This window comes from Zosterops lateralis, assembly GCF_965231275.1.
Source record: "Zosterops lateralis genome assembly, chromosome: W".
Taxonomy (NCBI): domain Eukaryota; kingdom Metazoa; phylum Chordata; class Aves; order Passeriformes; family Zosteropidae; genus Zosterops; species Zosterops lateralis.
Window position 1 is genome coordinate 23,813,344 of NC_139801.1, and position 14,053 is coordinate 23,827,396.

The window sequence follows — 14,053 nt, forward strand, 5'->3', positions numbered from 1 at the left end:
GATTGAAGGAGAGACGGGGAGACTGACCATGATCAGAATCCGCTTTTACTCAGGTTTTCCAAGAACTTATATACCATTTCAGTAAGGTTAATAATTTCTACTACAATAATTAGGTTAAAAGATCATACAAACAACTCATACATTTTTCAACATATCCATGCAGGGGGTTGATTGAATCTTCTTCTCTTGAGCAGATTTCTAATCCCATCTTCTCATGAGCTCAAAGTTCTGTTTGTTCTTTCCAGGGCATCCTAGTCACCAGACTAGATATGCTAATTAAGTCTGTCTTACTCTCGTGAATCCCCACACATATTCAGCACAAACCTGCACTTAATAATGTGAATGCAAAGACTACTGTAAGGAAGGTAGTGTATCTAGTTTACTATTATGTGTGTGTTTGTTTCTCAAAACAAAGCCTATGTTATTTTGAAATAACATAAATAAATCCTATGATAATTTGAAATCTTACATTAAGTTTATTACTAGGGAAGTGCAATCAAAGGTAGACCTCTATGAAATTAATAAAAATTGCAATGCCCTTGAATATCTGTTTTCCTAGTTTAAAATAGCAATGGAATTTAACATTTGACCCTGAACATTGTCTAAATGTCATCTCCAAGAAATTCTGTGGCTCTGAGTAATATACTACAGAGCTCTGGTAAAATTTTTCATCTGGTAAAAAAAAATGGTGGTAGAGGAGGATGACTTTCTGGCATTGCCCACTGGAAAAAGAGCTAGCATACTTGGATATTAAAGTTGTGGCAAAAACTTCCATGGTTTCCACTGGAACTTTTAGATTACCTATGGAAATCAATCATATTATATTGTTCTAGTCTCCATGTCAGGTTGGCATGAAAGACATCCTCTCATTGAGGAAAACACAGAAGAAACTGAAAGGCACCATGAAGGTAAAGTCAATGGAACATGACCATACACATAACAAAAGTCTGGAAGGAGATTTATCTGCACAGTAGCCTGATAGTCTGAGGGTCCTTATCTAGCACAATCCTTTATACATTATTGATTCAAGACAAACTAAAATATCTTGCTCATACAGTTTAGGCAGCTAGAGAGCTACTAGTGTGTGAATTAGGTCTGCTCAAATTAGCCCCAATGCTCTGTAATTACCATACCACATTCTGCTTCTGCTTTATCAGCCTCTCATACAGGTTTTTCTATGCAATATGCTGTCCCATAGAGCTGGCTAGCTTCACAATCTATCACTTTTATTACGTATATATGCATATTTTGGTGCACAATGGTTCAAAATGCAGTAAACTCTCTCTTGTATTGCATGGATTCTCAGTGTCCCCAAATATACAATATTGTGTTTTATTTTTCAATGGTAAGAAAGCTAAAAACCATAGGAAATTACATATAAGTGAAAATTTTTAGAGTACGTAAGTAGGAAAAGAACATTTTAGAGACAAATTAAGCTAACTATACTTTCTGATTGTTTTAGTTTTGAAATGAACAGCAAACGTAAGTAGAAGGTAAAGCAGCTTTTCTTATACTTTGATTTTCTTATATTTGTATGTCCTAACTTGGATTCCATGATAGATATAATACTGATTTCAAAATTTTAATTAATGCATATATTTTAGTGGTTGCCTTAGAAGAATACAAAAAAATTAATAAGTCTCCAAAGTAGGGAATAGGCATCTGATGTCACTTCAGATCAAATCGTACTGAATATTAGTTTTGACCTAGTTCTAATGAACTCATTGCCATAATAGATCTTTTGAGTAGTATTAAAATAGTATAGCTCATTAATGAGCTATAGAAACATAATTTTCATACATTTTATTGCAGAAGGGAAATATACTAGTTAATTGGTAATTTTTAAAGCTCAGCATATGTAACCATTTAACAACATGATTTATTGAGGATTTTGTAGATTTTAGTTATAAAATATTAGAGTTCATTTTGTGATGTTCTGCCAAAAATTGTTTTAGAACAAGTAATAAAACATTAGAATTATGAAGCACAATATATGAGTCTTTACATGAGCCTCTCTTATATTTATGCTTGAAAATAGAGTTTCTTTACATATGTAAGTTCAGGAAAAGCAATTTGGAGAAACCAAAGGAGCATTATTAAAAAATACAGTCCACATGTCAGCAAACAAGGTGAAAGAAACTTATCTAAACTTATCCTTTGATGTGAATAAGCAGACACTTCTTTATTCAGGGCGCCGGGACACTTAACAAACAAACCCCATCCATTTTATATACTTTTTCTGCTGAATCATCATTATATAAGTTCTTTTGCATACTATGCATACCATACCCACTCTTAAATTTAACCTTTACGTTGATTGGTTCCAATAGTTAATAACTTCATTAATATTCTTATCTTAAAACAATCATTGGTCATCTCTACAGAGATCTACTGATTGGAATCCTTAATATTAAAATCAAGATGGGAAGGGTAGTGGGTTTCCAAGCAGCATAACTGGTGAGCATGACAGTCTCCATAGCTTCTTGACTGAAACATAAGGCTCTGGTAATTTCTTGGTGAGATTTCTGTGGTTACAGATTCCAAACACAGCACTCCTGATATTTCTATACCTTAGACTTCACAATTTTCTACCTATAATCATAGCAAACCCTTTAATATGATTTAATTGATTATTTGATCAAAATATTCATAGTACACATGTTTAGGGATAAAACATTGTCCTTGTTTTAGCCAGGACAGGGTTAAGTTCTGCAGTACCCAGGAGGGGGGGTGGCCAGGGCCCGGAGGCTATTCTATAACATATCACATCATTGCTGGGGGTGGAGGAAGGGACTTCCTTCTGAGGAGAAGGGATTCCTTTCAGTTGAGCAAGTGTGGCAGACAGGGTGGTCAGGATATGGTAGCAGTCACATAGGATTGGGCTCTGCAGTGAGCATTTTTGCATGTGAATCACTCTCATACACTTTTGTTGTTAATATTGTTGCTGTTACTGTTTGTTTTCTTGTCTCATTGCCTTTTCCAGTAAATTGTTCTTATCTCAACCCATGATCTTTGCCTTTTGTGCCTCCAGTTCTCCTTTCTGGGCACCTGTGGGGGCTGAAGAGGGGGATGGGAAGTGAGTGAGCAGTAGTGGGGTTTGGAAAATCTTCATGGGAGAACTAAATTGGGGAGTACCATTCCTAAACCACAACAAACATCTAAACAAAATTTGCCAGTTTTAAGTCCCAATGTCACAAAGCAGAAAAAAATTAAATTTATTACTGGGATTGACAAAGCACTTAAAAGGAAGTAAGCATCCAGTGCTTACTGACTTGGTGAGATTTCAGTAATTTCATCTGACTTGATAGATAAAACTGGAAAAATAGTTTGTTGGCTACCAGCTCTCTTGTATATGTTTTGAAACATGTGTCAATCTCATTCTTCTTCCCTCATCCCTTGCATGAATCTCTCCTGTAGTCTTGTCAGATTTTTTGGCCCAGTATTTTTACAATAGTGGTATTTTTAATCTGTTCAGTGTTGCTTTTCCCCCCCTTCACCATTAGTATATGTTGTGTTTCTGAATCTTTCCCTGTATTTTCTGTTTCTGTTGTTTCTAAATTCTGTTATTAGCGTCTAATATATCTTGTAAGTTTCTATACTTTCACTTTCTGTTGTTTTCTGAGCTGCTTTGTCATTCTTAGCAACAGTTTTGAAGTTTTCTATCCTCTGCTAGTACACTGCAAGAAGACATCTAATAGATGTGCATTTACCAGAAGGGGTGAGAGAAGTGTCTAAGAAAGTAAGTTTCCTGAAAGGCGGGAGTTGATTTGAACCTCTTGGTAGCTCGGCAAACGGATTCCATAGTTTGCCCTTACCACTGGGTGCACCAATGGTTGTATGTTCATGTTGTTTTCTAAGTAATTTCTAGACTTGTATCTGCACTAAAGTCAGGAGTGCAACTTATAAAAAGATATTATTCATTTCCCACATACATTGCTGGGTGACTTACCCACTTATTTACCATTAAACCACTTCCATTTATGGCTTCAAAGATACCATTCACAGTGTGAGACAGATGTAAACCAACACCACAGTGTGGATAGCTTGAAATAATAGCTGGGTGAGATTATATATTTTTCTATATATATAAACTCTACAGACCTAAACCCAAATAGAAAAAAGTTGCTAGTCAACAGTTTGATTATATCATGATTTTTCAAAGTCTAAAGGTAAGAGAAGCAACAGTTTTACCAAGAAGATACAGTTGTTAGAAGTATCATTTCATGTTCTTGCTACAACTTGCAGAATTTGTGAAGACTCATCACCACAGGAAACTTTTAGAATGCAACTGGAAAACTTGCCATAACCTTCCTAAGTGTTATAAATGCAATGGCAAATATCGGATCAATAAAAAGACAATTTATTAATAACACAATATCGAACACCAGCAAAATGAGAAAACCACAAAATAGGAAAATAGCAGCGCTGCGCCGGGTGGATAGGGGTCCGCACACCAGGGTACAAGACGCCCAAATCCACGCCGTGCAGTTCTCAGTCCACCGTTTTATAGGATTTTTCTGCCCTTAGGCAGTCCAGGTGTCCAGGGTGGGCTGAATAGTCCGAATTTCTTTTCGATGGCCTTCCCGGATCTTGTCAAGTCCCGTTGATCCATTCCAGGAAGGTTCTTTCTTATGCCAATTATACAGGTCAGTCTTATGTTGATTTCAATTTGCATGTCGTGCCAGGGCGTTGATGAAATCTGCATCGTCGTCAAGAAGGAATTCTCCTTGCATTGGCGAGGAAGTGATTCTTATCGGGGCTGGCTAGCGTCTTTGTCCAGTCTGATGATCCTTGTCCTGTTTCGCAACTGAAGCCGTGCAGGCTGGGGGGGAACGATTTGCTTCCTACTGGATTTTACATTTTATTAACATTGTTCTTATTATACATCAGATTATTATTATTTCATACACGAATTTTTACCCCAAATTTATCACAGTCCCCCGCCTAATAATTCATCAAATTAAAAATTCATCTCCTTTATTTATTTTGACCTCAACTCCAATTGAGATCACACTCTTCCCAGTCCTCCTGTGAGGATTCATCACCTGGTTGAAGTTTCTGTCCCTCTTCGAATCTCCTCAGGGCTGCTGCAGCTCTCCCTTTCCCCTTTTCCTCCTCAAGCTTCATTATCTTGGACACCGTTTTCCCTTGTGCTGCCTCTGGGTTTATGGGAAGGGAGGCTATCTGCATCCCTTGGACGACTGAATGAATCAGTCGGATGAAACAGGGGATCAAACACGGGAGGAAAATAATGCCTGCAATGGAGCAGGTTATGAAAAACACTACTTTCTTCCACCATTCCCCTTGTCCGAATAGCTGATCCCACCATGAAGCTTGAAGGATCGAATTCCATTTCTGGACCGGCACATGAGCCACCTTTTTAATTTCTTGGGCTAGTCCTTTGATTGTTTCCCCATAGTCATCGATCTCAGTGCAGCATTCTGATTCATTATATCTGCCACAAACCCCTCCTTCCTCTGCCAATAGATAATCCAGGGCAAGCCGATTTTGGTACACAAAAGCCCTCATTTGTGAATGTTGTTTGGCCAGGAGTTCCAAGGCATCTGAGGTGTGGTTTGAAACCACCTCTACCACTGCTTGCAGCCGTATCAGCCTATTCAGGAGGTAAATGGGCGTCCGATATCCCCAACTACCATCGTTCGCCCAGGTGGCTGGCCCATAATACTTAATGATTCTTTCCGCGGGCCACTCCTCCTCCCCCCATTTTTGGTTGCCTCCAGCTACAGGTAGTTCTCGCCTTATCTCCCTTCTCTGTCGGTTCAACGTTTCAAAGAGAGGTGCCCCTAACAAATTACTTTTGGCTCTGGGCAAGGTAAAGAAAAAGGGTCTTATCATGCCTAGGGTGCAGGACCCCTTCCATTTCCTGGGAAGTTCACTGTAAGCTTTCTTTCTGCAAATCCAATATATTCCATCTGGTGCTTTCCAGTCTACATTGGTTCTGCCTGGTTCGTCCCAGTACTCTTTCAGACCCACTAATGCCTGAAACGGATTAGCCCCAGGACTTTTATGCCAACAAAGTCCCATGGTCTCAAACCATTCACAATCCTTTTCTCGAATTTTACTCCAAGATCCGGAGGGTGGCTCGGGTTGCCAGACCCTTGTCTTATCATTTACCGTTAAGGTGTTTATGCAAGGAGTATAACCCACCAGATCGGTAAACTCCTTCCCTTCCCGGCTAATGCAGATAGTGCCGACTATCCTTTTCTCCAAAATCCATCCCTCCGGTCTTTTTATGATTTTTGATATTTTTGAACTTGCCCATTTCAGGAGTTGTTCCGGGGCTAATCCTTCTCCTTTCCAGGGCCACCTTTCGGCTGACTTTAATCCCCCACAGATCCAACAATTCGTCAGTCCTAATTCAGTGGCTATTTCCTGCATTAGTTCTACAAAGAGGTTTTGGTTAGGAGCCGGAAATCCCCCATCACCATATTGTTTCTCCAATTGCTCATACTGTTCACTGAGCGATTTCAATCTTTCTTGCTCAATCCTCCTCTTTCTGGCCTCAGCTTCCTGTCTCCTTAGTTCCAAAGTTACCTGCTTCATTTTACTCTCAGGGTCCATCCCCTCCTCGTCCCTTGAAAAACAAAAGGTCTGATCAAACTGCAAACACACGCGATTATCACCCGGGGGCAATAAGTCGAAAACGATGGGTTCAGTATTAAAGGAACCTATTTCCTCGTGTTTGAGATTCTTCCCCTCCCAGTACAATTTTCCGCCCATGTTACATATTTTCAGTTTCGTTTTGTCGTAGCACAGGGGATTCACTTTGAAATAGGCAAGGAAGGTAGATTGCCTTTTTCCTCCCATCCATACAGTTTTGTTACATTGGTTACATGTTTGCACCGGGTAAGGAATTTCGAGTTCGCGCCTCTGTCTAATGAGTGAGTGAGCAGGGTCCCTGAACGATCCGCCCTTAGGACTTGCCCCTGAGTGTTGGCACCGGACCCTTCCTTCCAATTCACAAAGGTGAAATCGAGTGCCATTGGCCCAACAATCACCCAACTGCCTTTCCAGAGGACAATCCATTATCTGCTCGGTTTCTGGGGCTGTTAAGCACCATTCACACTTCGCGGGAGGATTCTCCCCCAGGAGTGCCCCTGGAAGGGCCCCCTTGGTCCAGCACACAGCTAGACTCAGGACTGTCAGGATTCCCCACCGAAATACCCCTCTGCCTTGCCCTTCGCCTGTATGTAAACATACGGCGGGGTAAACCATCTTCTCGGCAGCAAGGGTGTACTTCAGGGGCCCGTGTAGTCCTTATTGGCAAACCTTCTTTTGTAGGTTGCCCACCGGGATAATTTGATTGTGTCCCTTCGGCAGGGTACTTTGATGGTCCTCCGGCACTCAATTGCCAAAGCCTCTGCTTTAGCGTCCAATTTTCCCCTTATTCCCTTTCTGAAAATTTGGTACCACTCAGGAGAGTCTAACTCCAAAAGTAAGGTCCGAGTGGCAAGTATTAAGAGACGGCTTGTGTTCTCCTGCTCCTCAATTAGACAGTTAGTACACAAACCCCTAGGTCGATTCCCTCCCCAACAATGGGTGACCCAAACTTGTTTACAGTATACACATTCAAAATTAATAAAAGGAAAGCATTCACAGTCTGGGGTATTGCAACTTATCTGACTGGTCATTTAGGTTGACGCCGGAGCTTGATTTTGAGTTCTCCTGGAGGAGTGGTGACCTTCCAGTCCGAGGTTTTTGGGTCCTCGATCTTTTTCACCCTTGACGAATGAGTCCAACCCTTTTCTGCGGTTCGAACTGCGGTGTCAGTGGTTAGCAGCACCAGGAACGGTCCTTCCCACTGCGGGGCGAGAGGGATTTCTTTCCAAGTTCTGATCAACACTTTGTCTCCCGGCTGAATCTGATGGATTGCAAATCTGAGAGGGGCACTTTGGGGAATGAGTCCACGCCTTCGAAGCTCCTGTAAATTTTTGTTTATAGTGATGAGATAAGGTTGCAATTGCACATCCTCGACTCGGGGATGTCCCACCGGCATTCCGTGTTTGTATGGCGTCCCATACAACATTTCAAAGGGGGACAGCCCCGTATCGGAGTGTGGCATGGTTCTCACATTAAGCAGAGCAAGGGGAAGGCATTTCACCCAACACATTTTCTTTTCCAGCATGAGTTTTGCCAGTTGTGATTTTAGGGTTTGATTCATTCTCTCCACTTGTCCCGAACTTTGAGGGTGCCAGGGGTGTGATATTGCCATCTGATTCCCAAAGCCTCGGTTAATTGTTTTATGATTTTTGAGGTGAAGTGAGTCCCCTGGTCTGAATCTATGCAATGCACGATTCCATACCTGGGGACTATTTCTTCCAATAATACTTTGGAAACCGTTTGGGCCGTAGCTTTTGCCCTTGGGTATGCCTCTACCCAATGTGTCAATTTGTCTACTATTACTAATAAGTACCTATATCTTCCGACCTTTGGTAAATCAGTGAAATCGACCTGGATCCTTTCAAACGGCCTATATGAAAGAGGAAAACCTCCCCAGGCCGTTTGTCTGGATCTGGACCGCTTCACCTTCTGGCAAATCACACACCCTTGTACCTCCTGTTTTGCCAATTCAAAAATTCCCTTGCACCCAAAAAACTTCAAGAACTGGTCAGCCAATGCCCGTGTTCCCCAGTGAGTCTGTTCATGCAAACGTCTCAGGATCCCTCTGGCTGCACTTTTCGGGACCAATTCCCTCCCATCTGGCAATTTCTACTTTCCCATCTCCAATGCCCCTCCTACCTCTTTGAATCCTTCAATGTCCTTTTCTGAGGGACATATTTGGATTTCGGAGTCCTCCTCCCCGACCACCTCGGGGACGCTCACCGTGAGCAATGCTGCCCTTTTCGCCTCCTGATCAGCCAGGTTATTACCGCGGGTTTGAAATTGCAGTCCGGTCTGATGCCCTTTCACATGGACTACCACAATCTCTTTGGGTTCTCTGATTGCCTCCAAGATTTGCCAAATCATTTCCCCGTCGACCAGACCTTTCCCCTTCGTATTTATCAAACCTCTCTCTTCCCAAATTTTTCCAAAAGTGTGAACCACCCCAAACGCATACCGAGAATCAGTGAATACGGTCCCCCTTTTTCCCTTCAACCTTTTGAGAGCCCTGAGGAGAGCATAAAGCTCACAAGCCTGGGCCGACCATTCGGGTCTCAGGGGGCCCGATTCCACCACTTTTCCCGTTCTGCCATCCACCGCTGCATACCCCGATTTTCTCTTTCCTTCCACTACTCTCGCCGACCCATCCACGAACCATTTTTTTCCCCCTTCCAATTCCTGGTCCTCCAAATCTGGTCTTACTTTTGTACTTTTGTCTGGAGTTCCACGATCTCAGCACAGTCATGCAACAGTTCCTCGGAGGACTCTCCAAACATGAACTGTGCAGGGTTCCGTGCCGAGGTGGTTTTTAACTCCAATCCCGGGGAGCTGATTAGGATGGCTTCATATTTCAGAAGCCTAGAGTCGGTCAACCACTTTTCTGCCTTTTGTTGTAGAATGTTTCTCACATCGTGAGGGGTGTAAACTATCAAAGAGGCCCCGAAGGTGATTTTCCTCACCTCCTCTACCAGGAGCGCCACCGCGACTATGGCCTGCAAGCACGTAGGCCATCCCCGACTCACAGGATCCAGGATTTTTGATAAAAATCCTATGGGTTTTCTTCTTTCAGCCCATTCCTGAGTCAGGACTCCCTGTGCAGTTTGCTCACTGACATCTACAAACAATTGGAACTCCTTATTCATGTCTGGGAGGGTCAGTACTGGAGCAGTCATGAGGACCTCTTTCAATTTTTGAAAATCCAATTCATCCTGATCAGTCCACTTCACTCTGTCGGTGTTTAACCTTTCATAAAGAAATTTCACCTTTTCACTGAAATCTTCAATCCATTGCCTGCAGTACCCCAGGAGCCCTAATACTTGGCGTATCTGCCTTTTAGTTTTTGGAGCGGGCAATGCTATAATTCCCGCGACCCTCTCAGGGTCTAATTTCTTTTTCCCTTGGGATAGTCAATGACCCAAATATTTCACTTCGGGCTCCGTGAACTGCAGTTTGGATTTTGAAACTTTCAGACCCTTATCTCCAATGAAATTCAGCAATGCCACAGTACATTCCCTCACACTTTCCTCAGAGGATCCAGCTATTAGCAGATCATCCACATACTGCAACAGTTTTGTCCCTTTCTTCGGGGTGAATTGAGTCAAGAGGTGTTCCAGAGCCTGTCCGAACAGATTAGGGGATTCCACAAATCCTTGGGGAAGCACTGTCCATCTTAACTGTTGTTTTCTGTTGGTATTGGGATCCTCCCACTGAAAAGCAAAGTAATCTCTGCTTTTTTCATCTAAGGGGCAAGTCCAAAATGCATCTTTTAGGTCAATCACACTATACCACACATCCTCGGGCGTGAGCCGATTCAATAAAGTATATGGATTGGCCACCACCGGAAATCTAGTCCTGGTTCGAGCGTTCACCGCCCTCAAATCCTGAACTAGCCGATAACTTCCATCTGCCTTTTTCACAGCCAGTATAGGGGTGTTATGGGGGGACATGCATGGTTCTATTGTTCCTCCCTTCAAAAGGTCATCGATTACCCGTTTCAATCCCTTTCTCCCTTCCAGGGGAATGGGATACTGTTTGACCCGTATAGGGTCCTCGGGGTTCTCGATTATGATGTGAATGGGGTCAATTTCTAGTTTCCCCACCTCTCCTTTAGAGTGCCATACCTCCGGATTGATGTCTGCCTCATCCTTCTCGGTGAGCTTAAACATTTTCACCACGAGATCGGAACTTTTTACAACTATGCTAATTCCAAGGGCGATAATCATATCTCTCCCTAGCAAGTTGTAATCAGCTTCCTCCACCAACAACAAATTCCCCAAGCAGACTTTGTTTTCTGGTTCAATTTCCACATTCTCTATCACTGGCACTCTAAAAGGATCCCCTTTTGCACCCACCACCATAACTCTCTCCTCACTGGCCATACACCCCTTTGGTAAATGCTGTAAAGTGCTCCTTTCTGCCCCGGTATCCACCAGAAAAACGGTCTCTTGACGCTGGGGACCTACTTTCAATTTTACCAGGGGCTCGTTAGATGTCCTGGTCCCCAAGGTGAAGAGCCCCTGACACCCTTAATCCTCCTGAAAAATCTTTTCATCTTTCATCCTTTTCTTACAATCCCTCCGAAGGTGTCCTGCCTTCTTGCAATAGTAACATTCAGGCAGTTCCCTTCTCGTGTCTGGGGTCGCCTTGCGGGGGCCTTGAGGCTTTTGGGGTAAGGTTTTATACTTACCCGAAGCCTGCTCCTGTCTTTGGACCTCCTTCACAGCTGCTACCAAGACCTTAGCCTGAACTTTCTGTTTTTCGTCCTCCCTCCTCATGTACACTTTCTGTGCTTCCCTCAGCAATTCTTGCAAGCTCTTATCGTGCCAGCCATCTATCTTTTCCAACTTTCTCCAGATGTCCTCCCAAGATTTTGCTACAAACTGTGTTTTGAGCAACACTTCCCCCACAGGGGAATTAGGGTCCGTCCCAGAATATATCTGCAGACTTCGCCTCAATCGCTCAATCCATTCAGTGGGGGACTCCTCTTTCCCTTGACATTCATTGAAGGCTTTACTGATATTCTGACCCCTTGGGACGGCTTACCGAATGCCTTGGATTATGATATTTCTCAGGTCTATCATGCTCCTTCTCCCGTCCTCTGTCTGAGCGTTCCAACTCGGACTAGAGCTGGGCCATTTTTGATCACCGGGCGTCCCTTGTGGGTTGCGCCTGTCCCAGTCTCTGATACCCGCCTGCTTTATCATTTCTCTCTCCTCGTTGTTGAACAGAGACCTTAGGATTGCCATCAGATCCTCATAGGTATAGATACTACTTCCTAAGAACTCATCCAACCTGTCTGCCACACCAAAAGGATCATCCAACAATCGTCCCATTTCCCTTTTGAAAGCTCTTACATCTCCTGTGTTGAGGGGAACATTCACAAACCCAATAACCCCGGGGGCCGTCGGTACCTCTCTTAATGGGAGTAAACTGTGTCCCTCATTTTCGCTTTCTCCCCATTCATCACCCATCATCCTTGCTTTCAAGCGGGTCCTGCTAGCAGGGGGAGAACTGGTAGCTGTGGGTTGTCTCCCTTTTCCGGACTGCGGGGGTGGAACTGCCGCCTGTGCGGCAGAGGGGATTCTCTCCTCCGCTCGGACCAACCCTGGTTGCGGCGGAAAGAGTGAACGAGAGTGCTCTCATGCTTGCGCAGACGGGATCTCAGAGGAGGCTCCTGCGGTCATGGCATCTATCGACAGGGGTTCCGCCGACGGACCCAGGCCGGACGGAAGAGGTAGGAGAGGGGCTGGCAGCAGAGGGACTGCCAGCGGGGACAAGGGGTGGGAGGCCTGGCTCCCTACTTGGGATGCTTGTGCCCCCATAAGCTGGTTTTGGGGGTCCAAGGGAGCCGTGGGCACCACTTGCTCTGGAGAGGGTGGTGAGTTCGGCCCATTGTAAGGAGGTGGGAGATGATCTAGGGGGTCCCAGGGCTCGGTCCCAGTTCCGGGCCGCCCTTTCTGTTTCATCGGGAAAAAACCTGCTTGGGTGTTCAGCCAGAGCCGAGCATATTCCCTCTCCTCAGGGTCTGAGGGGCTCTTGTTTTCCACATAGCGATTCAACTCACTACATGTCCAATTTTCAAATGATCCTAACACTGGCCAGGTAAGGTGGCTCCTCAGCTCTTCACCACCCCACACATCCATGCAATAGTACACCATCTTTTCTTTGGACTTCCCTTTTCTCTGAGGGCAATCTCCCCAATGTTCTAACATCCAACCCAGGGGACTATTTCGGGGGATTTTCATAGTTCCCTTTTCCTTACCAGAGGGGAGTTTTTCTGCGGTCTTTTTCTGGGGTTTGCTCTTTCTCTGTCCTATGTTTCACAAGTCTTTCTTACCAAGTCTGCAAATTCTCTCCGAGTCGGCTTTCTGCCTGTGCGTTGTGTTTCTGGTTTTTCTCAGAGGACTGGGGCTTTTCCGATTACTCACCCCTCCAGCGAGCTGTGCCGAGGGGTCCCAGATCGGTACTCAATCCTTTCCTGGATTCTATCTGGACCCTTACCTTGGTCCGCTGGCAAAAAGGGTTTACCAATTCCCGAGCTCTACAGGACGTATCCTTCCCCTTTTCGCCCACTCTGTGATCGGTCCCTGTGACTTTCCTAGTCCCAGTTTTGACGAGCAATATGAGAGAGTTTTCACACAAAATCGCTTCCTTCGCGGTCGACAGTTCCCCTCGCAGGAAGACGGAAATGCGACCTTGAAGACCACACTCGCTTCGTGATCAGATCACGTCTCACACACTCGCCCGATCACCCGCTCAACCAGCAGTACTTACAGCTCCTTTTCCTGCGTGGATGTCTTCGTGCACTTAGACGTTTTACGAGCAATTGTCAGCCGCGGCTTTTTGAAGGCCCTCTGCCTTCCGAGATCTCTTTGCCCCCGGATCCATCCTCTCCCCTGTCCTTTTTGTGGTTTTCTCGTCCTAAATTTGGTTCGGAGGTTCGGGTGGAGCCGCGGGGTCTCCTCACTCACCAGGCCGCCAAAATCGGCGGGGGTACCCTTCTGGGTCGCGGGTCCCCACAGCCTCCTCCGAATCCGAGTCATGGCACCAAATCTGTTATAAATGCAATGGCAAATATCGGATCAATAAAAAGACAATTTATTAATAACACACTATCGAACACCAGCAAAATGAGAAAACCACAAAATAGGAAAATAGCAGCGCTGCGCCGGGTGGATAGGGGTCCGCACACCAGGGTACAAGACGCCCAAATCCACGCCGTGCAGTTCTCAGTCCACCGTTTTATAGGATTTTTCTGCCCTTAGGCAGTCCAGGTGTCCAGGGTGGGCTGAATAGTCCGAATTTCTTTTCGATGGCCTTCCCGGATCTTGTCAAGTCCCGTTGATCCATTCCAGGAAGGTTCTTTCTTATGCCAATTATACAGGTCAGTCTTATGTTGATTTCAGTTTGCATGTCGTGCCAGGGCGTTGAT

The 14,053-nt window shown here is 44.5% G+C and overlaps 1 protein-coding gene across 3 annotated transcripts in view; it reads left to right on the forward strand.

The window, feature by feature from the left end:
• The window catches only part of LOC310922098 (guanine nucleotide-binding protein G(q) subunit alpha), a 222,724-nt gene that overhangs the window by 132,599 nt on the left and 76,072 nt on the right, over positions 1–14,053 (forward strand). The gene's annotated exons all lie outside the window — the stretch shown is intronic.